Raw genomic sequence first — 27,319 nt, forward strand, 5'->3', positions numbered from 1 at the left:
ATCTGATAACTCAGGTAGCTCCTTTATCTGCCCCCTCAGATAGGGCCCCTGAACCTGGACACAGGTCAGAATCACCTTGGAATCCTTTTCTAAACTCTCACCTGAAACTCTCTGGTTGGGGGAAATGGGACTTCCCATATCAAAGGCCTTTCAAGTTACTCAGCTGTCATAACATGGGCCTTAGACAACAGATATGCCCATTTGACATAACACTGTATGTGAGAGTCTATTTCCCCTCCATTCATCCAACACCAGGTGTTACCATCTTATGTCTTTATTGCTAATATGGTTGCTCATATCCCCAGACTTACTCCATTGGAAGGGTGACCACAGGCAGCTAGTGGTGGTGGTCTGAAGAGTGAAGGTGTTTTGCTTTTGGCGAAAGGGGACCTAGTGTTGTATTAGGCACATAGTTACTCCAGTAAAACACAGTGATTACTGATTCTGTCTCTCCCTGTATAGCTCTTCATGGTGGTGGCCGAGCTCCTATCATGTGCCTGAAGGAGGCAGGTTCTGAGGATCTGTGTCTGGATGGCTTCTACTCCAGCAGTCTTCAGGAGAGCCCATCACCTTACATCCCTGGTGGGATATGGTACCTGGCTGAAGTGAGTGCATAGATCTGAACAAAAGCATGTTGTGGAAAAGCTCCTGTGAGGTTCACAAACTAGCCTACAAGTAGAGAAGCTGCTTTGATCTCATCACGGGAGAAGAGGTTTAGCAGGTGGAATTTTATTTCATCAGCAGCTATAGCCTGTGTAGTAGCCCTTGAGGCCCATCTTAGAGACACTTCTTTTTTTCCTGAAAAGCAATGAATCATCCAGTTTAGGAAGGAACTTACTTGGTCTTTAACATACATTTGCAATAAATATACCTGAATTGTTCTCACCATATAAATAATAATCAGCAATTCCCATGTCTTTCAGATGGGTGTGGAAATGTGCAATTATTAGATCTTCCTAGTAATATGACATTGTAACAGATTCTTCTCTGGTGCCCATGATTTTTTCCTGTTACATAATGAAATTTTTTAAAAAGCCAGAAAATTTCCAATTGTTAGTTAAAGATATCAGTGACAAGAAATTATTATTGTTGTTGTTATTGTTATTATTATTTTAAAGATCTTTATCCACTTGTTCCAGAGGGAGAGAGAGAGCAAGGGGAGTGGCAAGGGAGAGGGACAAGCAGACTCCTCACTGAGGGCAGAGCCCAACGTGGGGCTTGATCCCAAGACCCCGAGACCAGGACCACAGCTGAAACCAAGAGTCAGACACTCAACCGACTGAGCCACCCAGGTGCCCCTAGAACTTAATATAAAAAAGATAATTATTACTCCAGACTTTTCCCACTTATAATGATACTCAGCTACATTCCCTAAAATAACCAGATACTCTTAAATATCATTATGATTATTTTCCTAGAATAGAATATCTTTATTTCCATACTTTAGAAGGAAACAGACATCACTTTTCCCTAAATATTTGGATATATGTCATTAGAAATGATTATTTCTATTTTGGTTATATGTAGCATGGACCAATTTGATGAGACATAGTATGGATCTGCTAATGCTACAAGAACACAATTGTGGGAATATTTCCCCTGATTTATTTAATTGCATTAGAGAATTATGAATATATAAATATATGTAAAATACTTTATTGATATATGACTGACATATAATACACTGCATATTTAAAGTATATGCTTTGATAAGTTTTGATATATGTATGCACCTGTGACTCCCAATACTATAGTCAATCTAATGAACATACCCATCACCTTAAAAAACATTCTTTGTGCCCCTTGGTAATGCCCCCATCTACCTCTCTCCAGCCTTTTTCTTTCCACATCACCCCACCCCGTTCTCAGGCAACTACTGATCTTCTATCAGTATGGGTTAGTTTTCTTTTCTTACAATTTTATGTGAATGGAATATACAGTGTGTTTTTTTTGTGTCTTGTTTCCTGCAACCTAATTATTTCGAGATTTATCCATTTGTTGCGTGTATGAATAGTTCCTTCTTTTTTTATGATTGACTAATATTCCATTATATGGATATACCACAATTGTTCTATCTATTCACCTGGTCGTGGATATTTGGGTTGTTTCCAATTTGGGGCTCTTATAAATAAAGCTGCTATGAATATTTGTATATGAGTCTTCAGTTGGACATATGTTCTCTTTCTCTAGGGTAAATACTTAAGAGTGCAATGGCTGGGACATAGAGTAGTTGTAAGATTGACATTTTAAGAAACTGCCAAACTGTTTTCCAAAGTGTTGGCACCATTTTTCATTGCCACTAGCAGTGTATGAGAGTTCCATCCTCCACAACCCTGCCAGGACTTGGTATGGTCAGTTTTTTTAATGTTGGCTATTCTTAGAGGGGTATAGTAGTATCTTGTAGGTTTTATTTACATTTCCCTAATGAATTTGAGTATCTGAGAAAAGGTGTTTAGCATCTTTTCATGTGCTTATTTAACATTTATGTATCTTTTTTAATGGAGTGTCTATTCAAATTTTTGCCCATTTGTTTGTTAGAGTAACTGTTTTCTTGTTATTGACCTTTGTGAGATGTTCTGTATTCTGGATACAAGTCCTTTATCAGAGTTCTGATTTACAAATATTTTCTCCCAGTCAGTGGCTTGTCTTTTAATTCTCTCAACAGTGTTTTTGGAAGAGCAGAAATTTTTAACTTTGAGGAAGTCCAGTTTATTGATTTGTTCATTTATTAATTATAGTTTTGATTTTGCATCTATGAAATCTTAACCTAACCCAAGGTCACAAGGATTTTCTCTTTTGTTTTCTTTTAGAAGTTTTAGGTTTTATATTTAGGTCTATGATCCATTTTGAGTTGACTTTTGTATATGGTATGATACATGGATCACTGTGCATATGGATACTCATATGTCTCAGCTCCATTTGTTGAAAAGACTATCCTTTCTCCACTAAATTGCCTTTGCAATTTCGTCAAAAATCAGTTGTTCATATAGGTGTGAACTCCGGACTCTATCCTGTTCCCTTGATGCCAATACCACACTGTTTTGATTACTGAAGGTTATCATAACTCTTGAAATCAGGTAGTTTTGATCCTCCAACTTCGTTCTTTTCTAAAAAAATTTTTTTGAGAAGTTGACATACGATGTTACTTTAGTTTCAGGTGTACAACATAGTGGTTCAAGAAGTTTATACATTATTCTGTGTTCATCACAAGTGTAGCTACCATCTGTCACCATACAACACTATTACAAAGCCATTGGCTATATTTCCTGTGCTGTGCCTTTTATGCCTGTGACTTATTCATTCCATAGCTGGAAGCCTGTATCTCCCATTCTGCTTCACCCATTTTGTCCATCCCCCAGCCCCCTCCCCTCTGGCAATCGTCAGTTTGTTCTCTGTATTTATAGGTCTGATTCTGCTTTTTGTTTATTCATTTGCTTTTTAGATTCCACATATGAGTGAAATCATACGGTATTTGTCAGTCTTAGTCTGACTTATTTCACTTAGCATAATACCCTCTGGGTCCATCCATGTTGTTGTAAATGGCACAAATTTGTTCTTTTTCAAAGTTGTTTTTATAATCTAGATCCTTTGCATTTCCATATGAATTTTAGAATCAGCCTCTCAGGTTTTTTTTTTTTAAAGATTTTATTTATTTACTTGAGAGAGAGAGAGCACATGAGAGGGGGGAGGGTCAGAGGGAGAAGCAGACTCCCCGCTGAGTAGGGAGCCCGATGCGGGACTCGATCCTGGGACTCCAGGATCATGACCTGAGCCGAAGGCAGTCGCTTAACCAACTGAGCCACCCAGGCGCCCAGCCTCTCAGTTTCTTAAAAAACAAAATCTGTACTAGGATTTCTATTAGGATTACACTGAATCTATAGATCAGTTTGAGGAGAACAGACATCTTAACAATACTAGTGTTCTGACACATGAAGATGGTATGTCTCTCCATTTAGTTAGATCTTTAATTTCTGTCAGCAATGTTTTGTAGTGTTCAGTGTACCTACCTTACACATATGTGGAGAGATTATTCCTAAGTATTTTATACTTTTTGGTCCTATCATGAATGACAGTATTTTTTAATTGCAATTTACACATATATTTTCACTAAATTGTCAGCAGCCAAAATGTCAAAAAATAGCCATTGAGGAATCTTTTTGGTTGAAAGTTCAGGCTATTTACTCTACAATGGAAAAAGTACTTGATGCATAACATGCATTTGTTTATATTTCTATATCAGCTTTTAGAGGTTATTGGCAATGTATCGAAACAGGAGAAAAATGTTCCAGAGACAAGTCTACAGTTCATCCGAAAAAAAAAAAAAAAATCCATCACTAAAATTATTTAGTAGTTTTCAAGTTTATATGTGTGTTTAGGATTGAATCCATTGAATTGTAGTGTTTTTCTTTTTTTACTCCCCAGCTATTGCACTATAATGAATTACTGGGATCTTGAGTTGGGGAGAGAAGAGGAAGAAGCTTATATAAATGTGGGTACGTATGTGTGCACGTATGTATATATTGCTAAAGCTGCCAGGAATATATTGTCAGGAATACTTAAGGGGTGAATTACTGTGTGTATGTCAGTCCTGCTCAGTTCCTAGCACATGTTAGGAACCAAATCAGGGTGGTTGCTGTTTGTTTTTTCCTAGCTTTCCTTGGCCAGTGTGTTTACCATGGTGACTCAGTGACTTCTGTGGGATTTGGTGCAGACTGATGCACTCAGGTCTGTTGCCTGAATCGTTTGTTACTATGATAGTTATCAAGTGTTTCTTTCCTTGTTTTTATAAGCTAAATTTTATTAATTTCATACCTATTCATTTGCTTTTTAGATTCCACATATGAGTGAGGTTCCACATATGTAAGACTTATCTTTTTTATCATTTCATTTTATTTTTTTTTCATCTGATAAGGGTACTCTTTAATCTCCATCCCCAATGTCCTCCACCCCCCTCGCACCTCCCCTCTGGTAACCATCAGATTGTTCTTTATACTTACAAGTGTATTTCTTGGTTTGTTTCTTTCACTTTTTTCTTTCTTTGCTCATTTGTTTTATTTCTTTTTTTTAAGATTTTATTTATTCATTTGTGAGAGAGAGACAGAGAGAGCACAAGAAGAGGGAGAGGGAGAAGCAGACTCCCCAGTGAGCTGGGAGCCCAATGTGGGGGTCAGTCCCAGGACCTGGAGATCATGACCTGAGCTGAAGGCAGATCCTTAACCATCTGAGCCACCCAGATGCCCCTCTTTTGTTTTGTTTCTTAAACTCCACATATCAATGAGATCATATGGTGTATGTCTTTCTCTGACTTATTTTGCTCAGCGTTATACTCTCTAGCTGTATCCATGTTGCAAATGGCAAGATTTCATTCCTTTTTATTGCTGAATAATATCCATTGTATATGTGTCTGTATATCACATCTTCATTATCCATTCATATATTGATGGACACTTGGGCTGCTGCCATAGTTTGGTTATTATAAATAGTGTTGCAGTAAACATAGGGGATACATGTATTCCTTTGAATTAGTGAGGTTTTTTTTTTTTTTTTTACTTTTTAAGTAGACTCCACACCCAACGTGGGGCTTGAACTCATGACCCTGAGATCAAGAGTCGCATGATCTACTGACTGAGCCAGCCAGGCGCCTCTGTTTTTGTATTTTTTGGGGGAAATACCCGGTAGTGTGATCCCTAGATTGTAGGGTAGCTCTATTTTTAATTTTTTTGCAGAGCCTCCATACTGTTTTCCACAGTTTGCACTCCCATCAACAGTGCAGGAGGGTTCCCTTTTCTCCACATCCTCACCAATACTTGTTTCTTCTGTTTTTGATTTCATGCATCATGACAGGTGTGAGGTGATATCTCATTGTAGTTTTTTCTTAAAGACTTTATCTATTCATTTGACAGAGAGAGAGAGAGAAAGAGCACAAGCAGGGGCAGCAGCAGACAGAGAGAGAAGCAGGCTCCCCGCCGAGCAGGGGGAGCCCGATGCAGGGCTGGATCTCAGGACCCTGGGATCATGACCTGAGCCGAAGGCAGATGCTTAACTGACTGAGCCACCCAGGCACCACCTCATTTTAGTTTTGATTTGCATTTCCTTGATGATGAGTGATGTTGAGCATCTTTTCATGTGTGTGTTGGCCATGTGGATATCTTCTTTGGAGAAATGTCTATTCATGTCTTCTGCCCATTTTTTAATTGGATTACTTGTTTTCTGGGTCTTGAGTTTTATATATTCTCTATATATTTTGGACAGTAACCCTTTATCAGAGATGTCATTTGCAAATATCTTCTCCCATTCCATTGGTTGCCTTTTAGTTTCGTTGATTGTTTCCTTCACTGTGCAGAAGCTTTTTATTTTGAGGTAGTCCTGATAGTTTATTTTTACTTTTGTTTCCCTTGCCTCAGGAGACATGTCTAGAAAGAAGTTGCTATAGCCAATGTCAAAGAAGTTACTGCCTATGTTCTCTTCTAGGATTTTTATAGTTTCAGGTCTCACATTTAGGTCTTTAATCCATTTTAAATTTATTTTTTTGTGTATGGTGTAAGAAAGTGGTCCAGTTTCATTCTTTTGGATGTTGCTGTCCAGTTTTCCCAACACCATTTGTTGAAGAGACTGTCTTTTTCCCACTGGATATTCTTTCCTGCTTTTTTGAAGATTAATTGACCATGTAACTGTGAATTTATTTCTGGGTTTTCTGTTCTGTTCCTTTGATCTACGTATGTATCTATTTTTGTGCCAGTACCATACTTTTTTTTTTTTAAGTAGGGTCCATGCCCAATATGGGGCTTGAACTCATGACCCTGAGATCAAAAGAGTCCCACACTGTACTGATGGAGCTGGCTAGGTGCTCCCCAGTACCGTACTGTCTTGATTAGTATAGCTTTGTAATATAGTTTGAGGTCTGGAATTGTGATGCCTCCAGCTTTGCTTTTCTATTTCAAGATTGCTTTGGCTATTTGGGATCTTTTGTGGTTCAATACAAATTTTAGATTATTTGTTCTAGTTCTGTGAAAAATGCTGTTGGTATTTTGATAGGGAGTGCATGAAATGTGTACATTGCTTGGGGTAATATAGACATTTTAACAATATTTGTTCTTCCAATCCATGGGCATAGAATGTCTTTCCATTTCTTTGTGTCATCTCCAATTTCTTTCATCAGTGTTTTTTAGTTTTCAGAGTACAGATCCTTTACCTCTTTGATTAGGTTTATTTCTAGGTATCTTATTATTTTGGGTGCAATTGTAGATTGGATTGTTTTCTTAATTTCTCTTTCTGCTGCTTTGTTTTTGCTGTATAGAAATGGAACAGATTTCTGTACATTGATTTTATATCCTGTGACTTTACTGAATTCATTTATCAGTTCTAGCAGATTTTTTGGTGGAGTCTTTATGGTTTTCTATATATAGTATCTTGTCATTTGCAAATAGTGAAAGTTTTACTTCTTCCTTACCAGTTTGGATGCCTTTTATTTTTTTTTGTTTGATTGCTGTGGGTAGGACGTCCAGTACTATGTTAAATGACCATGGTGAGAGTGGACATCCTTGTCTTGTTCCTAACCTTAGGGGAAAAGCTCTCAGTTTTTCCCCATTAAGTATGATGTTAGCCTTGGGTTTTTCATAGATGGCCTTTATTATGTTGAGTTATGTTCCCTATAAACCGACTTTGTTGAAGGTTTTTATCATGAATGATACTGTGTTTTGTCAAATGCTTTTCTGCACCTTTGAAATGATCATAATGGTCTTATCCTTTCTCTTATTGTTGTGATGTATCAGGTTGATTGATTTGCGAATATTGAACCACCCTTGCAACCCAGGAATAAATCCCACTTGATTGTGGTGAATGATTTTTTGAAACGTATTGTTGGATTTGTTTTGCTAGTATGTTGTTGACGATTTTTGCATCTATGTTTGTCAGAAATATTGGCCTGTAGTCTCTTTTTTTTGTGGTGTCTTTATCTGGTTTCTGGTAATGCTTGCCTCATAGAATGAGTTTGGAAGTTTTCCTTCCTTTTTTATGTTTTGGAATAATTTGAGAAGAATGGGTATTGACTCTTCTTTAAATATTTGGTAGAATTCTCCTGTGAAGCTGTCTGGTCCTGGACTTTTGTTTTTTGGGCATTTTTGATTAGTGATTCAATCTTTCTGTTTAAATTTTCTATTCCTGCTTTACTTTTGGTAGTTTATATGTTTCTAGGAATTTATCCATTTCTTCAAAGTTGTCCAATTTGTTGGCATATAGGTTTTCATATTATGTTGCATTTTTTTTAAAGATTTTATTTATTTATTTGACAGAGAGAGACACAGCGAGAGAGGGAACACAAGTGAGGGAGAGGGAGAAGCAGGCTTCACGCTGAGCAGGGAGACCGATGTGGGGCTCTATCCCAGGACCCCGGGATCATGATCTGAGCCGAAGGCAGACGCTTAACGACTGAGCCACCCAGGCACCCCTATGTTGCAATTGTTTATATTTTTGTGTTGTTGGTTGTTATTTCTCCTCTTTCATTAGTAATTTTGCTTGAGTTCTCTCTCTTTTTTTAAATGACTCTTGCTATAGGTTTATCAATTTTGTTGATCTTTTCAAAGAACCGGCTCCTGGTTTCACTGATCTGTTCTATTGTTTTCTTTTTTAGTTTCTATATCATTTATTTCTACTCTAATCTATTAGTTCTGTCCTTTTGATGGTTTGAGGTTTTGTTTGTTCTTCTTTTTCTAGCTCTTTTAGGTGTAAGGTTAAGTTGTTTATTTGAGATTTTTTCTTCTTTTTTTTAATCTTATTTTATTATGTTAGTCACCATACATTACATCATTAGTTTTTGATGTAGTGTTCCATGATTCATTGTTTTCGTATAACACCCAGTGCTCCATTCAATACGTGCCCTCCTTAATACCCATCATCAGGCTAACCCATCCCCCCAACCCCCTCCCCTCTAAAACCCTCACTTTCTTTCTCAGAGTCCATAGTCTCTCACAGTTTGTCTCCCCCTCCAATTCTCCCCCTTCATTTTTCCCTTCCTACTATCTTCTCTTTTTTTTTAACATATAATGTATTATTTGTTTCAGAGGTGCAGGTTTGTGATTCATCAGTCTTGCACAATTCACAGCACTCACCATGGCGCATACCCTACCCAATGTCCATCACCCAGCCACCCCATCCCTCCCACCCCCCACCACTCTAGCAACCATCAGTTTGTTTCCTGAGATTAAGAATTCCTCATATCAGTGAGATCATATGATGCTGCTTGTCTTTCTCTGATTGACTTATTTTGCTTAGCATGATACCCTCTAGTTCTATCTGCATCGTTGCAAATGGCAAAATTTCAGGGTTTTTTTGATGGCTGCATAATATTCCAGTGTGTGTGTGTGTGTGTGTGTGTGTGTGTGTGTGTGTGTATGTGTATATACACCATATCTTTTTTATCCATGCATCTGTTGATGGACATCTTGGCTCTTTCCATAGTTTGGCTATTGTGGACATTGCTGCTGTAAACATTGGGGTGCATGTGCCCCTTCGGATCACTACATTTGTATCTTTGGGGTAAATACCCAGTAGAGCAAATGCTGGATCGTAGGGTAACTCTATTTTCAACTTTTTGAGGAACCTCCGTGCTGTTTTCCAGAGTGGCTGCACCAGCTTGCATTCCCACCAACAGTGTAGGAGGGTTCCCCTTTCTCTGCATCCTCGCCAACATCTGTCATTCCCTGACTTATTAATTTTAGCCATTCTGACTGGTGTGAGTTGGTATCTCATTGAGGTTTTGATTTGTATTTCCCTGATGCTGAGGGATATTGAGTACTTTTTCATGTGTCTGTTGGCCATTTGGATGTCTTCTTCGGAAAAATGTCTGTTCATGTCTTCTGTCCATTTCTTGATTGGATTATTTGTTCTCTGGGTATTGAGTTTGACAAGTTCTTTATAGATTTAGGATACTAGCCCTTTATCTGATATGTCATTTGCAAATATCTTCTCCCATTCTGTCGGTTGTCTTTTGGTTTTATTGATTGTTTCCTTTGCTGTGCCAAAGCTTTTCATCTTGATGAAATCCCAATAGTTCATTTTTGCCCTTGCTTCCCTTGCCTTTGGTGATGTTTCTAGGAGGGTCTTGTTTTTTTTAAGTAGGCTCCACACCCAGCGTGAAACCCCATGTGGGGCCTGGACCCAACGACCCTGAGATCAAGACTGAGCTAAGATCAAGAGTTGGACACTCAACTGCATGAGCCACCCAGGCACCCTGGGTCTTGTTTTATTTATCCACTCTGTTACCCTTTGCCTTTGATTGGAGTGTTTAGTCCATTTGCATTCAAAGTAATTATCTATAGATATGTATTTATTGCCATTTTGTTACTTGTTTTGTGTTTTTTTTCTATAGATTTTCTCTGATTCTTTCTTCTCTTGCTCTCTTTCATGGTTTGTTGGCTTTCTTTAGTGATATACTTGGATTCCTTTCCTTCATTTTTTGCGTCTCTATTACTGGTTTTTGATTTGTGTTTGCCATTAGGTTTGTATATAATATCTTCTGCATATAGAAGTCTATATTATGTAGATGGTTGCTTAAGTTTAAGCTCATTCTTTACTCCTCTTCCTCCCATGTTTTAGGTATATGGTGTCACATTTTATATCCTTTTGTTTTATGAATTCCTTGACTGATTTTTACAGAAATATTTATTTTTATTGCTTTTGTGTTTTTTACGTTTCATACTCTCACTTATGGTTTTCCTTTGTACCCAGAGTCCCCTTTAATATTTGTTGAAGGGCTGGTTAGTGGTCATAAACTCCTTTAGTTTTTGTTTATCTGAGAAACTCTATCTCTATTTCTATTCTGAATGATAACATTGCTGGATAGAGTATTCTTGGCTGCATATTTTCCCCATTCAGCACTTTGAATATATCGTAACACTCCCTTCGGGCTTGGAAAGTTTCTCCTGAAAAATCCACTGATAACCTTATGGGGATTCCCTTTTTTTAAAGGATTTTATTTATTTATTTATTCATGGAAGACAGAGAGAGAGGGAGGCAGAGGCAGTGGGAGAAGCAGGCTCCCTGCAGAGCAGGGAGCCCGATGTGGGACTCGATCCCAGGACCTTGGGATCAGGACCTGAGCGGAAGACAGATGCTTAACCGACTGAGCCACCCAGGCACCCCATGGGGATTCCCTTTTATGTAACTATCTTCTCTTGCTGCTTTAAAATTTTTTTTCTTTATTGCTCTTTGTTGACCTTTTAATTACTATATATCTTGGTGTGGACCTCATAGGGTTGAATTTGGTAGGGGGGTGGATCTCTGTGCCTCCTGGATCTAGATATGTGTTTCTTTCCCCAGACTGGTGAAATTTTCAGCTATTATTTCTTCAAATAAAATTTCTGCCCTCTTATCTCTCTCTCCTTCTTCTGAGATCCTAATAATGAGGATGATATTATGCTTGATGGAGTCAATGAGTTCCCTAAGACCATTCTCAATTTGCATAATTTTCTTTCCTTTCCTTTGCTCAGCTTGGTTATTTTTCCATTATTCTGTCTTCCAGGTCATTAATTTCATTCATTCCTCTGCTTCATCTTGCTTGCTATTTATTCCATCAAGTATATTTTTAATTTTAATTTTATTTGTTGTGCACTTGATCTCTGATTGGTTCTTTTTTATCTCTGTGTTAAGGGTCTTACTGACAGGGCGCCTGGGTGGCTCAGTTAAGCGTCTGCCTTTGGCTCAGGTCGTGATCCCAGGGTGCTGGGACCGAGCCCCACATCGGGCTCCCTGCTCCACGGGAAGGCTGCTTCTCCCTCTCCTACTACCCCTGCTTGTGTTCCCTCTCTTGCTGTGTGTCTCTCTCTGTCAAATAAATAAATAAAATCTTTAAAAAAAAAAAAAAAGGGTCTTACGTCCTCCACTCTCTTCTCCATTCCAGTGAGTATCTTTATGATCATTACTTTAAATTCTCTATCAGGCATATTACTTGTATCTGTTTCGCTTTTGTCTCTTCGTGTGGTTTGGTCCTGTTCTTTCATTTGGGAGATGTTTATCTCCTCTTTTTGTCTGACTTTCTGTGTCTGTTTCTGTGTGTTAGGGAAGTCCACTAATTCTCTTATTCTGAATGATAATAGCCTTGAAAAGAAGAGGTCCTGTAGTGCCCTGCAGAATAGTGTCCCCTGGTTCCCAGGGCCTGGCGCTTCAGGGAGTTTCTCCGGTGCGTATTGCGTGTGCTGGGCTATTGAGTCTTGGCCTCTTTTTCCTTCTACTATGCAGGAATATTGTTGAGTTTAAGTGTGATTCCATGTGGGAAAGCAATCTGTGGTCATAGGTGGGAGGGAAGGACCAGTGCCCCCTTTGAGTAATTATGTTAATGGAGATGCCTCTCATATCACATAACTCTGCATGGTAGGCATTAAATTAATGTTCCACAAATGTCAGATGTTTAGGTCAGGATTTTGCTAAGTGTGGTTCATGGACCACTTCATCAGAATCATCAAGGAGTGTTTGTGGAAACTGCAGATTCCTGGCCTCAACCTAGGTCTCCTGTATCCCAAACGGAGGTAGGTGGGAAGGGTTTACATTTTGAATAAATTGGTTCAAGTAGTTGGTTCTGGCTCATTCCAATTTGAAAAGAACTCTAGATTTGCAACAAAGTGTTCCTAAAATTTTGAATCTTTGGCATCTAATTTCTTTGTCAAATATCTGTGTCTGTTCCTGTGTGTCAAATAGGTAATAATTCCTTCATTTAGGTCATATGTTTTTAGTGATTTATATGTGAGGCCCTGAACTAGGTACTGGGAACATAGCACAGAGAACAAGACAGGCAGAGTCCCTGGAGCTTTCATTCAGGTTTGGGAAAACTGGCAGTACACAGTTAAATCATAAGTGGGTCAATTCCATATGGGCTTTAGGAAAATAAACACATAAATAGAATAGAAAATGATGGGCCAGGGATTACTTAGATTGGGCTGTCCATAAAGTTCTTTCTCAGGAAGTGACATTTGAGCTGAGTCCTGAAGAACAAGAGGCAACTTGGCCTAGGCTGCCCTTTTGATTTGTGATGTGTGTAGCATCAGTTGTTCCAGGAGCAGATGATGAGCTTGAGTGGCTGGAGCCTGGCAGACAGAGTACAGATGGTAGGAAGTGAGGTCAAAAGGGGCAGATGGAAGCCAATCCAGTGACTATAAGGAGAAGTAAAATATTCACAGTCAGACACTTTGTAAGTGGTAGAACCAGGGTTTGGCCCTAGTCTGTCTCCACAGGCCACATTCCTAACCAGTATACTTAGGAAGAATTAAAAAACATGTATTGAGGGCGCCTGGGTGGCTCGGGTGGTTAAGTGTCTGCCTTCCAGCTCAGGTCATGATCTCTCCGTCCTGGGATTGAGCCCCGTGTCGGGCTCCCTGCTCAGTGGGGAGTCTGCTTCTCCCTCTCCTCCTCCACGTGCCCCCCCCAACTGCTGCTCATGCTCTCAAATGAATAAATAAAATCTAAACAACAACAAAAAAACATGTGTTGAACTATGTCAGCTCACAGTGGGTGATGTTAGGCCAGGGCCATATGTTTTTTTTTTTTAATTAATTAATTTATTTTTTTTAAGTAATCTCTATACCCAGTGTGGGACTTGAAACCATGACCCCGAGATCAAGAGTCACATGCTCTACTGACTGAGCCAGCCAGGTGCCCCCAGGGCCATATCTTTTTGGGTGAAAGCTATGCTTCGGTATGCATTTTTTAAAAAAATATACAGAGGGTATTTATTTAAGAAAAATGAGAAGGTAATAATTATAAAAAACAAAAAATAATTATCACAGTTACTATGCATTAGACAACTTGTCTATTAAAATAATAATAATTATGAATAATAATTCCTTGGACTTCCACTATGAATTCTTTTTATGAACTGGGATCATGACCCAAGCTGAAAGCAGACTCCCAATTGACTGAGCCACCCAAGCGCCCCTGTATCATTGATTTCTGCTCTAATCTTTATTACTTCTCTTCTCCTGCTAGATTTATGTGTTACTTGCTATTCTTTTTCCAGCTCCTTTATGTGTAGGTTTAGGTTCTGTATTTGAGACCTTTTTCTTTCTTGAGAAAAGCCTGTATTGCTATATACTTCCCTCTTAGGACTGCCTTTGCTGCATCCCAATGGTTCTGAATTGTTGAGTTTTCATTTTCATTTGTTTCCATGTATTTTTTAAATTCTTCTTTAATTTCCTGGTTGACCCATTCATTCTTTAGTAGGATGCTCGTTAACCTCCATGTATTTGTGTTCCTTCCATTCTTTTTCTTGTGATTGAGTTCATGTTTTAAAGCACTGTGGTCTGAAAATATGCCTGGTATAATCTCAGTCTTTTGGTACTGGTGAAGACCTGATTTGTGACCCAGTATGTGATCTATTCTGGAGAATGTTCCATACGAACTCAAAAAGAATATATTCTGTTGCTTTAGGATGAAATGCTCTGGATATAACTGTGAAGTCCATCTAGTCCAGGGTGTCATTCAAAGCCGTTGTTTCCTTGTTGATCTTCTGCTTAGATGATCTGTCTACTCCTGTGAGTGGGGTGTTGCTGTTCCCTACTATTATTGTATTATTATCAATGAGTTTAAGTTTGTTATTAATTGATTCATATGTTTTCTTGCTCCCAAGTTGGGGGCATAAATATTTACAATTATTAGATCTTGTTGTTGGATAGGCCCTTTTATTATGATATGTGTCCTTCTTCATCTCTTATTACAGTCTTTGGTGTAACATCTAATTTGTCTGTACAAGGATTGCTACTCCAGCTTTCTTTTGATGTCTATTAGCATGATAGTCTCCAACCCCTCACTTGCAGTCTGGAGGTGTCTTTGGCTCTAAAATGAGTCTCTTGGAGACAGCATATGGATGGGTCTTGTGTTTTTATCCAATCTGATACCCTGTGTCTTTTGATTGGAGCATTTAGTCCATTTACAGTCAGAGTAATTATTGAAAGATTAATTTGGTGCCATTGTATTACCTGTAAAGTTGCTGTTCCTGTAGATTGTCTCTGTTTCTTTCTAGTCTTTGTTACTTTTGGGCTCTCTCTTCATTCAAAGGATCCCCTTTAATATTTCTTCCAGGGATGGATTAGTGCTCATGAATTCCTTTAGTCTTTGTCCTGGGAACTATCTCCTTCTATTCTGAATGACAGCCTTGCTGGATAGTATTCTTGGCTGCATATTTTTTCCATTAGCACATTGAATATATCATGCCAGTCCTTTCTGGCCTGCCAGGTCTCTGTGGATAGGTCTGCTGCCAGCCTTATGTTTCTACCCTTGTAGGTTAAAGACCTCTTGTCCCGAGCTACCTTCTGGATTTTTTCATTGTCTCTGAAATTTGCAAGCTTCACTATTTTATGTTGAAGTGTTGACCTGTTTTTATTGATTTTGAGAGGGGTTCTCTGTGCCTCCTGGACTTGAATGCCTGTTTCCTTCCACAGATTAGGGAAGTTCTCAGCTATAATTTGTTCAAATCTCTCTCTCTTCATCTTCTGGGACCCCTATTTGGATATTATTTCACTTTATGGTATCGCTGATTTCTTGCAGTCACCCTTCCTGATCCAGTAGTTGTTTTTCTCCTTTATTCTCAGCTTCCTTATTTGCCATCATTTTATCTTCTAGATCACTGACTCACTCTTCTGCCTCATATATCCTCGCTGTTAGAACTTCCATTTTTGACTATGTCAGTAATAGCATTTTTAATTTCAGCCTGATTAGATATTAGTTCTTTTGTTTCTATAGTAAGGGATTTTCTCGTGTCGTCTGTGCTTTTTTTTTCTAGCCCAGCTAGTATCTGTTTTTTAAAAAAGATTTTATTTATTTATTTGACAGAGAGCGCGAGAGCAGGAACACAAGCAGGGGGAGTGGGAGAGGGAGAAGCAGGCTCCCTGCCGAGCAGGGAGCCCGATGTGGGGCTTGATCCCAGGACCCTGGGATCATGACCTCAGCCAAAGGCAGACGCTTAACGACTGAACCACCCAGGTGCCCCCCAGCTAGTATCTTTTTAATCATTGTTTTGAATTTTTGAATTCTAGCTCTGGTATCTTACTTATATCCATATTGATTAAATCCCTGGCAGTGAGTACTTCCTCCTTTTCTTTCTTTTGGGGTGAGTTTCTCTATCTCGTCATTATGTCCAGAAAATAATAGAAGAAAGAGAAAGAAAAGACAAAAATATCAACAACAAGATCAGAAGAAATTAACTGGAAGAGAACAGAAACAAAACAAAATAAGAAAAAATGAAATGAGAAGTAAAACAGAACAAAACAGTAAACTAGATCTTGGGTATATTTTGGTCTGTTTGTTAAGAGAAGCTAGATCTCAAAATAGAAAATAAAGTAAAAATATATATATATATGTATATACACACAAAAAAAATAAAATATAATGAACGGAAACCAAAAATAAAAGAATATATGTAATGTATATGTAAAAATAAAAATTAAAAAAGAATAAGAAATAGAATTGATAAAGTAAGTAAATAGGTGAAAAAAAATAAAACTGAAAGACTAAAGAATAATAATAAAACCTGTGGGGATTCATAATGCCTGGCTAGATAAGATTTAATAAGCATATGCCTCCCTGGGTAAGACTAGTTGAAAAGCAAAGGAGTGTCCAGAAAACCGGTCCTCTTTTAAGGTTTCTAGGCTGAAAGCAGCCAGATCCTTGTTGCGGCTCAATGCACTCATCCAGGGAGTAAATGCTTAGGAGAAACATTTATCTTTCATGGTCACGTACTCCCTGCCTGCATGCGCATCACGAGCACAGCTCATTCTCATCACACAATACTACCTGTGTCACTGTCCTGATTATTAAAACTTCGCCCTCCTTTTTGTTTCTCTTATTCCCTTGATGTATTGATAACATTCACAATAAAATTAGAGGCAGAGCTTGGTTCGGGACCTTTTACCACTAGAACATCTGGTCCCCTCACCCTCTCCTTTCTCCTGCTTAGGTGTCTGGAGTAATCTTTTCATTCACCGCCTCAGGGTTTGCTGGCCAAACCAGACAAAAACCATGAGTGTTATATACTGTTTTTCTCCAAGAGCTGAAATTTTGCAGTTCTCTATGATCAGTAAACTTGGTGCTAGCTGGTTGTTCCTGCTGGTGCCTGTGTGCTGATTCTCAGTGCCCTTGCCCTGGTGGAATTGCACCCCCCTTGCTAGGGGGCCAGGCTCGGTGTAAGAGGCTCTGGATTGCAGTACATGGTGCTGTTTTGCTCCCTGAAGGCTTTCAGCACCTATGTGGGGGGGTGCAAATGGCAGTGCCCTGATCTCTAGCCCAGGAGCTGCAAGTTCGTGCCCCTGACTCTTCAGTGAGTCGTCACAGAAAAGCAGCCTATCACTCTTGTCTCCCTGGTTTCCATCCAAACTCTGTGTTCACCTGCCTGTGACTGAGCATTTTTATCTCAGGCACATGACTGAGTTTCCAGCGTCTAAACTTTACAACTCCTGTGGCACGGTCCCACATTGTTCCTCCCGGGGGGAGGGGAGGGATCTTGCTGCACTTCTGCCTTTTGCTGGGCCCCTGCCTTGAGAGTGGTCACACGACCATGCATTGGTTGGCAGTTTATGGCAACACCGAGCAGAAAGCTGTTGCCTGGACTCGCTGTTTTCAGCCAGCTTCCCTGCTCTGATGCCTGGGATCTCTGCCGTGCTCAACCCCCGCCCCCCGTTCTTCTTGTGACCCCAAGGATCCTGAGACCTTGCTTTCCCACCTGGCATTTTGCCCTGCTTACCACCTGAGCCCCTTTAAGCCAGGGATGTTCCGCACTGTAGCAGACCTAAAAGTTCTGATTTTGTGCTCTACCGCTTATTATACTTTGTGATAGCCTCCTTAAGAAGGCTCCCTCCCCTTGCAGTATCCTCCCACATATTGCCCGGGATTCACGTCTCCACACCTCCTACCTTGCAAAAAGTGGTCGCTTTTCTATTTGTAGAATTGCAGCATTTCTTTTCTCAGATCTCCGACTGATTTCACAGGTCTTCAAAATGATTTGATAACTAGCAAAATTCCAGGGACCAGGTGAACTTAGGGACCCCTACTCCTCTGCCATCTTAATGCTCTAAATGCAACTTGCTTTTTTCACTCAATGACATATCTTGGATATCATGCTATAGCCCTACAGAGAGGGAGTCTTCATTGCTTTATTTAAATAATTTTTTTGAGTTAAGTTAAAACACACGTAAAATTTACCACCTTAACCGTTTTTAAGTGTATAGTAGTGTTAACTATATGCATATTGTTGTGCAACAGATCTGTAGAACTTCCTCATCTTACAAAACTGAAACTCCGTTCCCATTGAACAATGCTTTCTCCTTTCCCCAAGACCCTTCCAACTACCATTCTATGTTCTGTTTCTACAAATTTGACTACTTTAGACACTTCATATTTGTGGTATCATGTAGTACTTTTATCTTTTTGTGACTGGCTTATTTCACTTAGCATAATGTCTTTAAGGTTCATCAGTGTTGTAGTAGCATATGACAGGATTTCCTTTTTTAAGGCAGAATAATATTCTGTTGTATGGATACGTTACATTTTGTTTATCCATCTATGGATGGACATACAGTTTGCTTCTACCTCATGGTTATTGTGAATAGTGCTTCAGTGAACAAGAGTACAAATACCTCTTCAGGATCTTTGTTTTCAGTTCTTTTGTATATATACCCAGAAGTAGAATTGCTGGATCATGTATTAATTGTATGTTTTTCTGAAGATTTTATTTATTTATTTGACCGAGTGAGAGAGCGCAAGCAGGGGGAGCAGCAGAGGGAGAGGGAGAAGCAGGCTGAGCCACCCGGCATCCCTAATTGTATGTTTTAATTTTTGAGGAACCTCCATACTGCTTATGATAGGGGCTATACCATTTTACATTCACACCAACAGGGCACAAGGGTTCTAATTTCTTTACATCTGTATCAATACTTGTTATTGCTGTTTGTTTTTTTTTAATAGTGGTCATCCTAGTGAGTGTGAAGTGATATCTCATTGTGGCTCTGATTTGCATTACCCTGATGATCAGTGATGTTGAACATCCTTTCATAGGCTTCTTGGCCATTTGTATATCTTCTTTGAAGAAATGTCTACTCAAGTCCTTTGGCCATTTTTTAAATCTAGTTATTTTTGTTGTTGACTTAAAAGAACTCTTTATGTATTCTGTATATTAATTCATTATTAGATATATGATTTGAAAATATTTTCTATCATTCAGTAGGTTACCTTTTCAGTCTGTTCTTTCCTTTGCTGCACAGAAGTTTTTAAAAATTTTTAAGATTTTATTTTTAAGTAATCTGTATACCCAGTGTGGGGCTTGAATTTACAACCTTGAGATCAAGAGTCACACTCCACCAATTGAGCCAGTCAGGTATCCCGAAGTTTTAAAATTTGATGTAGTCTCATTTGTCTATTTTTGCTTGTTGCCTGTACTTTCAATGTCATGTCCAAGAAATCATTGCCAAAGCCATTGTCATGAAGATATTCCCCTATAGTTTCTTCTAGGAGTTTTATAGTTTCGGGTCTTTAATACATTTTGAGTTAACTTTTCTATATGGTGTAAGATAAGGGTCCAGCATTTTTTTTGCATGTGTGTATCCAGTTTACTCAGTATCATTTGTTGAATTTACTATCCTTTCCTCATTATGTCACCTTGACATCCTTGTCAAAAATCACTTAACCATATATGCAAGGGTTTACTTCTGAGCTCTCTAGTCTGTCTGGTCCATATGCCTGCATTTATGCCAGTGCCATACTGTTTTTGAAAACTGTAACTTTGTAATATGTTTTAAAATCAGGAAGTGTGAGGACTTCAGCTTTGTTTTTCGTTCTCAAGATAGGCTTTCCCAAGTTTTGGCTATTAGTGGGTCCTCTGAAGCTCCAAATGAATTTTAGGATTATTTTTTCTATTTCTGCAAAGGATGGCATTGAGATTTTGATAGTGATTGCGTTGATTCTGTAGATCACTTTGGGAAGTATGGACATTTTAACAATTTTAAATCTTCCTCTCCATGAACCCAAGATGTCTCTCCATTAATTTGTGTCTTTAGTTTCTTTCATCCATGTCCTGTGGTTTTCATTGTATAAGTCTTTCATCTCCTTGGTTAAATTTATTCCTAAGTATTTTATTCTTTTTTGATACCATCTAAAATGGAGTTGTTTTCTTAATTTCCTCTTCTAATTGTTTATTGTTAGTGTATAAAAATGCAAGTGACTTTTGTGTGTTGATTTTATATCCTGTAACTTGCTGAATTTGTTTATTCTAACAGGTTTTTTTGGTAAAATCTTTAGGATTTTCTACATGTAAGATTATGTCATCTGTGAGCAGAGATAATTTTATTTTTCCTTTCCAATTTGGATGGCTTTTATTTCTTTTTTCTTTTTTCTTTTTTTTTTTTTTGCCTGATTACTCGGGCTAGGACTTCTAATACTATGTTGAATGGAAGTGGTAATAGTTGGCATCCATGCATTTTCCTGATATTGAAGGAAAAGCTTTCAGTTTTTCAATGCTGAGTTCGAAGTTAGCTGTATGCTTTTTATATACAGCCTTTATTATGTTGAGGTGATTTCTTTCTATTCCTAGTTTGTTGAGAGTTTATCATGAAAGGGTTTGGATTTTCTCATTTTTTTTAAGATTTTATTTATTTGAGAGAGAGAGAATGAGAGATAGAGAGCATGAGAGGGAAGAGGGTCAGAGGGAGAAGCAGACTCCCCGCTGAGCAGGGAGCCTGATGTGGGACTCGCTCCTGGGACTCCAGGATCATGACCTGAACCGAAGGCAGTCGCTTAACCAACTGAGCCACCCAGGCGCCCTCTCATGTTTTTTTTATGTATCAATTGAGATGATCACATGATTTTTTTTTCTTTATTCTGTTAATGTGTGGTATATTACACCGATTGATTATCATATGTTGAAACATCTTTGCATTCTGGGAATAAATCCCAGTTGGTCATGGTATATATATATTTTTCCTCTCTGGTGTATATTCTTTTTAATGTGCTATTGAATTTTGTCTGTTAGTATTTTGTTGAGGATTTTTACATCAATGTTCATCAGAGATATTTTTCTGTAGTTTTCTTGTGTCTGTGTTTTGTTTTGGTGTCAAGGTTATGCTGGACTCATACAATGAGTTTGGAAATACTCTCTCCTCTTCAACTTTTTGGAAAAGTTTGAGGAGGATTGGTGTTAATTTTTCTTTAAATATTTAGTAGGATTATCCTGCAAAGCCATCTGGTCCTGGCTTTTGTTGTTGTTGTTGGGAGGTTTTTTTTTTTTTAAGATTTTATTTATTTACTTGACAGAGCGAGAGAGTGAGAGAGTGCACAAGCGGGGGAGTGGCTGGCAGAGGGAGAGGGAGAAGCAGGCTCCCCGCTGAGCAGAGAGCTGGATGTGGGACTCAGTCCCAGGACCCTGAGATCATGACCTGAGCCGAAGGCAGATGCTTAACCGACTGAGCCACTCAGGCACCCCTGTTGGGAGTTTTTTGATTACTGATTCAATCTCCTTACTATTTATAGATCTGTTTAGATTTTTTATTTCTTCATGATTCAGTCTTGGTAGTTTGTACGTTTCTAGGAATTTACCCATTTCTTCTAGGTTATCCAATTTGATGTTGTATAATTATTCATAGACGTCTCTGTGATCAGGGTTCCTGTGTGGCTCAGTCGGTTAAGCGTCTGACTCTTGATTTCAGCTCAGATCATGATCTCAGGGTAGTAAGACTGAGCTCTGCGTCAGGCTCTGTGCTGGGCATGGAGCCTACTTAAGATTCTCTCTCTCCCTCTGTCCCTCTACCCCTGCTCATACTCTCTCTCTCTCAAAAAAATTCTCTTGTGATCCTTTTTATTTCTGTGGCATAAGTTGTAATGTCTCTCATATCTGATTTTTATTTGAGTCTTCTCTTTTTCTTAGTTAATTTAGCTAAGGGTTTGTCAACTTTGCTGATTTTTTCCAAAACACCAACTCTTAGTTTCATTGACTTTTTAATACTGTTTTTCTATTTTCTATTTCAATGATCTCTGCTCTAATCTTTATTTCTTTCCTTCTGTTAACTTTGGATTTAGTTTTTCCTTTTTTTCCATTCCCTGGAGATGTAAAGGTGGGTTGTTGATTAGAGATCTTCTTTTTTGAAGTAGACCTTTATTCCCATAAACCTCCTTCTTAGTATTGCTTTTGATGCATCCCATTTTGTTTTCATTTTCATTTGTCTCAAGATATCTTCTAATTTCCTCTGTGATTTCTTCTTTGGCATATTGGCTGTTCAGGAGTGTATTGTTTAATTTCCACATAATGGGAATTTTCTAGTTTTCCTTTTGCTGTTGATTCCTAATTTCATTCCATTGTGATCAGGAAAGATATTTGGTATGATATCAACATTCTTAAACTTGTTAAAATTTTGTTTTGTGGCCTACAACATAATCTATCTTGGAAAATGTTTCATATGTGCTTGAGAAGAATGTGTATCTTGCTTTCGTTGGTTGGAGTATTCTTAATATATCTGTTAGGTGCAATTATAGTGTTCAAATCCTCTTTCCTTATTGATCTTCTGTGTGGTTTTCCTATTCATTATTGAAAGTGGTCTATTGAAATCTCTTATTATTATTGTGCTTCTGTGTATTTCTTCCTCTAGTTTTGTCAGCGTTTGCTCCATATATTTGAGTGCTGTGATGTTTGGTAGAAATATTTATGATTGTTATAACATCCTGTTGACCCTCTTATCTTTATACATCTCCCATGACAATTTTGATTTAGGGTCTATTTTTCCTTATATAACTGTGGTCATCCCTACTCCCTTTTGGTTACAATTAGCACAGAATATCTTTTTCTATCCTTTCACTTTCTGCCTATGTGTATCCTTATATCTAAAGACAGCATACAGTTGGGCTTATTTTTTTTTATCAGTTCAGGTGCTCTATATCTTTTGGGGAGTTTAGTCCATTTACATTTAAAGTCATTACTGGGGCACCTGGCTGGCTCTGTTAGTAGAGAGTGCGACTCTTGAGCTCAGGGTTTAAGTTTGAGCCCCACATTGGGTGTAGAGATTACTTAAAAATAAAATCTTAAAAAAATAATCACTGATAGGGAAGGACTTACTCTTGCCATTTTGTTAATTGTTTTCTGTGTGCATCTTACATTTATTCTGTTCCTCTTTTCTTTTCTCCTAGACTTTCTTTGTGTTTTATTGATTTTTTTATTGTGATATGCTTTCTGTTGTCCTTTTGTGTATGTTCTATAGGTATTTGTGTTTACTAGGAGATTATATAAAACATTTTATAGTTATAACAGTCTATTTTAAACTGATAAAAACTTAACTTCAATTGCATATGACAACTCTACTCCTTTATGTCCCCCCACTTTTTTATTGATGTCACAAATTACATCTTTTATATTTTGTATCCATTAATGTAGTTTTATAGTTATAATTATTTTTATTCTTTTATCTTTTAAATACTATACTAGAGTTAAAGGAGATCTATGCAATACCACAATCAATTCAATTCAAATAATGTGTTTTTCAGCCATAGAATTTTGGTTTTGTTCTTTTGTGTAGTTTCTATCTCTGTGTTGGTATTCTCATTTTGATCATGTTTCTTTTTCCGATTTTATTTAGTTGTCTGTGTTCTCTTGTAACTCCCTGAACTTCCTTCAGATGAATATTTTGAATTTTTTTGTCAAATAATTCATAGCTATTTATGTATTTATGATTGGTTTCCAAGATTTATTTTGGAAATATGATTGGGTCATATTTCTCTATATGCCTTGTTACTTTTTGATGAGATTTATACATTTGAAAAAGCAGCCTCCTTTCCCAGTCCTTATGGACTGGTTTTTTACAGAGGATGATCTTTACCGGTCAGCCTGGCTAGAAATTGTGGGGAACCTCTCAAATCTTTTTTGGGGGTGCATTTTCTCTGGGCTTGTTCATGTAATTTCCCAATCAGAGTGACTTTTTGGCTTTTTTTTTTTTCTGAGCTTGGAATCTCTTGTTCCTTCTGGTCTGTGGTACTGCAGGTTCTCTGGTTCTTCAGTAGGCTACAGAGCTCTCATTTGCTCTCATTGGCCCCTGTCAACATTTTGCGTCAGATGACACAGAAATCAATCCCTTGGGAAGCCCCTAAAAAGCCAGAACCTTGGATGTACGTATCACTCTTCTCTTTTGCTCTTGAAGGAGAAACTGCAAATTGGACATTTTCCCCCAGTTGCTCTGAGCTGTGCTGGCTTGGGTGAGGGGCTAATGTGGGTGAAATGCAGTGGCTTTTCTTACCTGTATTAATATAGCTCTTCTTGGTTTTGTGATTGCTAGGGTATAACAACTTTTTAACTGGTTTCTGGGGTTCTCATAAAGGTCTTTTGGATTGCATATTGTTACATTATTGTCTCTGTGGGGAAACAAGGTCTGGGGCTTTGTATTCTGTTACCTTTTGCTGGGAGGAATCCCTCATGCTTTTTATTTTTAATTTTAACTTTTTATGTAGTTTTAATTCCAGCTAGTTAACATATAGTATTATATTGGTTTCAGTTGTACAGTATAGTGATTCAGCAATTTCATTTATCACCCAGTGCTCATCATGACAAGTGCCCTCCTTAATCCCCATCACCTATTTAATCCACCCACCCCATATACCCTTTGGTAACCATCAGTTTGTTCTCTATAGTTAAGAGTCTATTTCTTGGTTTTTCTTTCTCTCTCTCTCTTTTTTCCTTTGCTCATCTGTTTTGTTTCTTCAATTCCACATATGAGTGAAATCATATGGTATTTGTCTTCTTCTGACTATTTTGTTTAGCATAATACTCTCTAGTGCTATCCACGTTATTGCAAATGGCAAGATTTCATTCTTGTTTTAAAAGATTTATTTATTTTAGAGAGAGAGCACAAATGGGAGAGGCAGAGGGATAGAGAGAGAGAGAATCTGAACCAGACTTTGTGGTGAGCATGAGCCCGACAAGAAGGTCGATCTCATGATGATGAGATCGCAACCTGAGCCAAAACCAAGAATCGGATGCTTAACTGACTGTGCCACCCTGGCACCCCAAGATTTCATTCTTTTTAATGGCTGAATAATATTCCATTATATATACATATATATATACCACATCTTTCCCTCATGTTTTTTATACTTGCATTGTACTCTAGGGTGTAGATGTACTATAGGTTATTCAACCAGTCCCCTATTGGTAGACATTTGTCTTGTTTCTTATCTTCTACTATTATGATTGTTTTGCTAGTAATGGCCTTGTACTTATGCTTTTTTGTCTTTTTGCATTGTATCTTTGGAATAGATTCTTAGAAGAGAAATTGCTGGTTCCAAGATTAAATATTCTAGTAATTTTACTAGATAATATCAAATCCCCTTAATATGAATTATAATATTTTACATGGTTTTAGCCTTTATTTCTTCAAATACTTTTTATCCATGTACCTTTTCTCCTTTCTTTCTAAGATAACCATGTCACTAATTTCAGATTTTTGGTATAGTCCCACAGGTCCCTGAGTTGTCGTTATCTTTTTTGTTTTTAATCTGTTTTCTCTCTGTTGCTCAAATTTGGTACTTTCTGTTGTTCTGTTTTCAAGTTCATTGATTCTTTTCTTTTTCCTCTCCATTCAGTTGAGTCCATCTACTGAGTTTTAAAATTTTCAGTTACTGTGTGTTTCAGGTCTAAAGTATTGATATTATTCTTCTATATATCTTCTGTTTCTTTCCTGAGAATTTCTGTTCCTTAATTTCAAGTATATTTATAATTACTCTTTGAAGCATTTTGAGAATGACTACTTTAAAATCCTTATCAGATAATTCCAACATCTGTGGCATCTTGTTGTTTTTATATGTTGACTGTCATTTCTCATTCAAGTTGAAATTTGCATGGTTTTTGAAGTAATGAGATATTTTTTATTTTCTTTATGTTATGTGTAGGATTTGGTACCATTTCTTGTAAGATGAGTTACCTGGGGATGATGGGAAAGAGGAAGCATATTATCTTCTCTTTACTTTTTACTTTGTCTTCTCATCAAATTTTTATTTGATCTTTACTTTCTGATTTTCTTTTTTATTGTCCATTTTGGCATTGGAATAGCCGGCCCCATTGATCTCCAGAAAGGAAACAGTACAGAATAAGAGAGTATGAAGATGGGGTTACAACACAACTGACTGGGAACAGAAGACCTGCATCCAAAATATCAGATAAATTCTTGCCTACAGGACCATGGGTAGTCACTTCCTCTTTGCTGACCTCAGCCCTGACACAGAAAAAGATTATATGTCCCAGTGGATAGGAACACGGGCTTTGTGGAGTGTGATGTAAGCTTGGGCATGTTTAACTGCTGGTTTCGTGATCTTCATAAAGCAAATTATGAGTCTTCATATATAGGAAACCCACATGTGATGTATATACATTATATATGCATGCATAGAGAATATAATGGGAGAAAATGAACAAATGTGACAATATCTTTTTTTAGAGAGGGAGGAGGAGAGAGAGAGGGTCGGGGGAGGGGCAGAGAGAATCTTAAGCAGGCTCCATGTCCAGCATGGAGCCCAATGTTGGGCTCGATCTCACAACCCTGAGGTCATGACCTGAGCCAAAATCAAGAGTCGGACACTTAACCCACTGAGTCACCCAGGTGCCCCTGACAATATTTTTTATATTAATGGGTGGTTGGTTTGCTGACTAATTATGTATGTATCACTGGAATTAACCGTGCTTTCCAAAATTTTCCAAATTAGTATGGATCATTGCTTACAGCATATATAAACTCATCGAACAGTGAATGTTATGGTATTTCCACATACAAAAAGTTATAGAAATTATATAATGGAGTTCAGTATACTCATATTAAGAAATAAAACATTATGTATCTCATTTGAATTCTTTTCTGATTGCATTAGTCTCCTTCTTACCTAGGGGTACTACTAACAAAACATTGGATTTTTCATTCTTAATACATTTCTCTATAGTTTTATTACATATGTATATATTCTTTACAAAAAATATGGTATTGTTGCATATGTTTATCCATAGATGCTTGGCTATCTCATAGAAAGTAAAAAGGAAGAAATATGAGAAAAACTAATCCACATTCACATTTCAACAGTGTGACCTGCCCTATAAGCCTCCTTGCTATATGTATTTATGTATTTTCTTTCCAAGCTTCTAAAAATAGACACACCCATTTTCTCAGATTATATGTCATAAGGAGCATGGACAGATTTCGGACATAATATTTTCAGTTACTTTTTTGTGTGTTCAAAGTCTTAGAGTTTGTTAGATGCCAGCTACTGTGAGACAATACCTGAATGTATCCTAAATGCAAAGCATCTTCCTGTTTATCCAGGCCTAATT

At 37.8% G+C, this 27,319-nt stretch overlaps 1 long non-coding RNA gene across 1 annotated transcript; it reads left to right on the top strand.

Moving 5' to 3' along the window:
* The first annotated feature begins 468 nt into the window (after positions 1-468).
* On the top strand, positions 469-26,417 carry LOC114202409 (uncharacterized). Its single transcript, XR_003607794.2, has 3 exons — positions 469-605; positions 4,423-4,493; positions 26,054-26,417. It is a non-coding gene; the product is annotated as an uncharacterized LOC114202409 (long non-coding RNA).
* The last annotated feature ends 902 nt before the right edge of the window (positions 26,418-27,319 follow it).

The sequence above is a fragment of the Eumetopias jubatus genome, unplaced genomic scaffold (genome assembly GCF_037043125.1).
Source record: "Eumetopias jubatus isolate StellerSeaLion01/CBP00866 unplaced genomic scaffold, mEumJub1_p1.0 scaffold_11, whole genome shotgun sequence".
NCBI classification, from domain to species: Eukaryota; Metazoa; Chordata; class Mammalia; order Carnivora; family Otariidae; genus Eumetopias; species Eumetopias jubatus.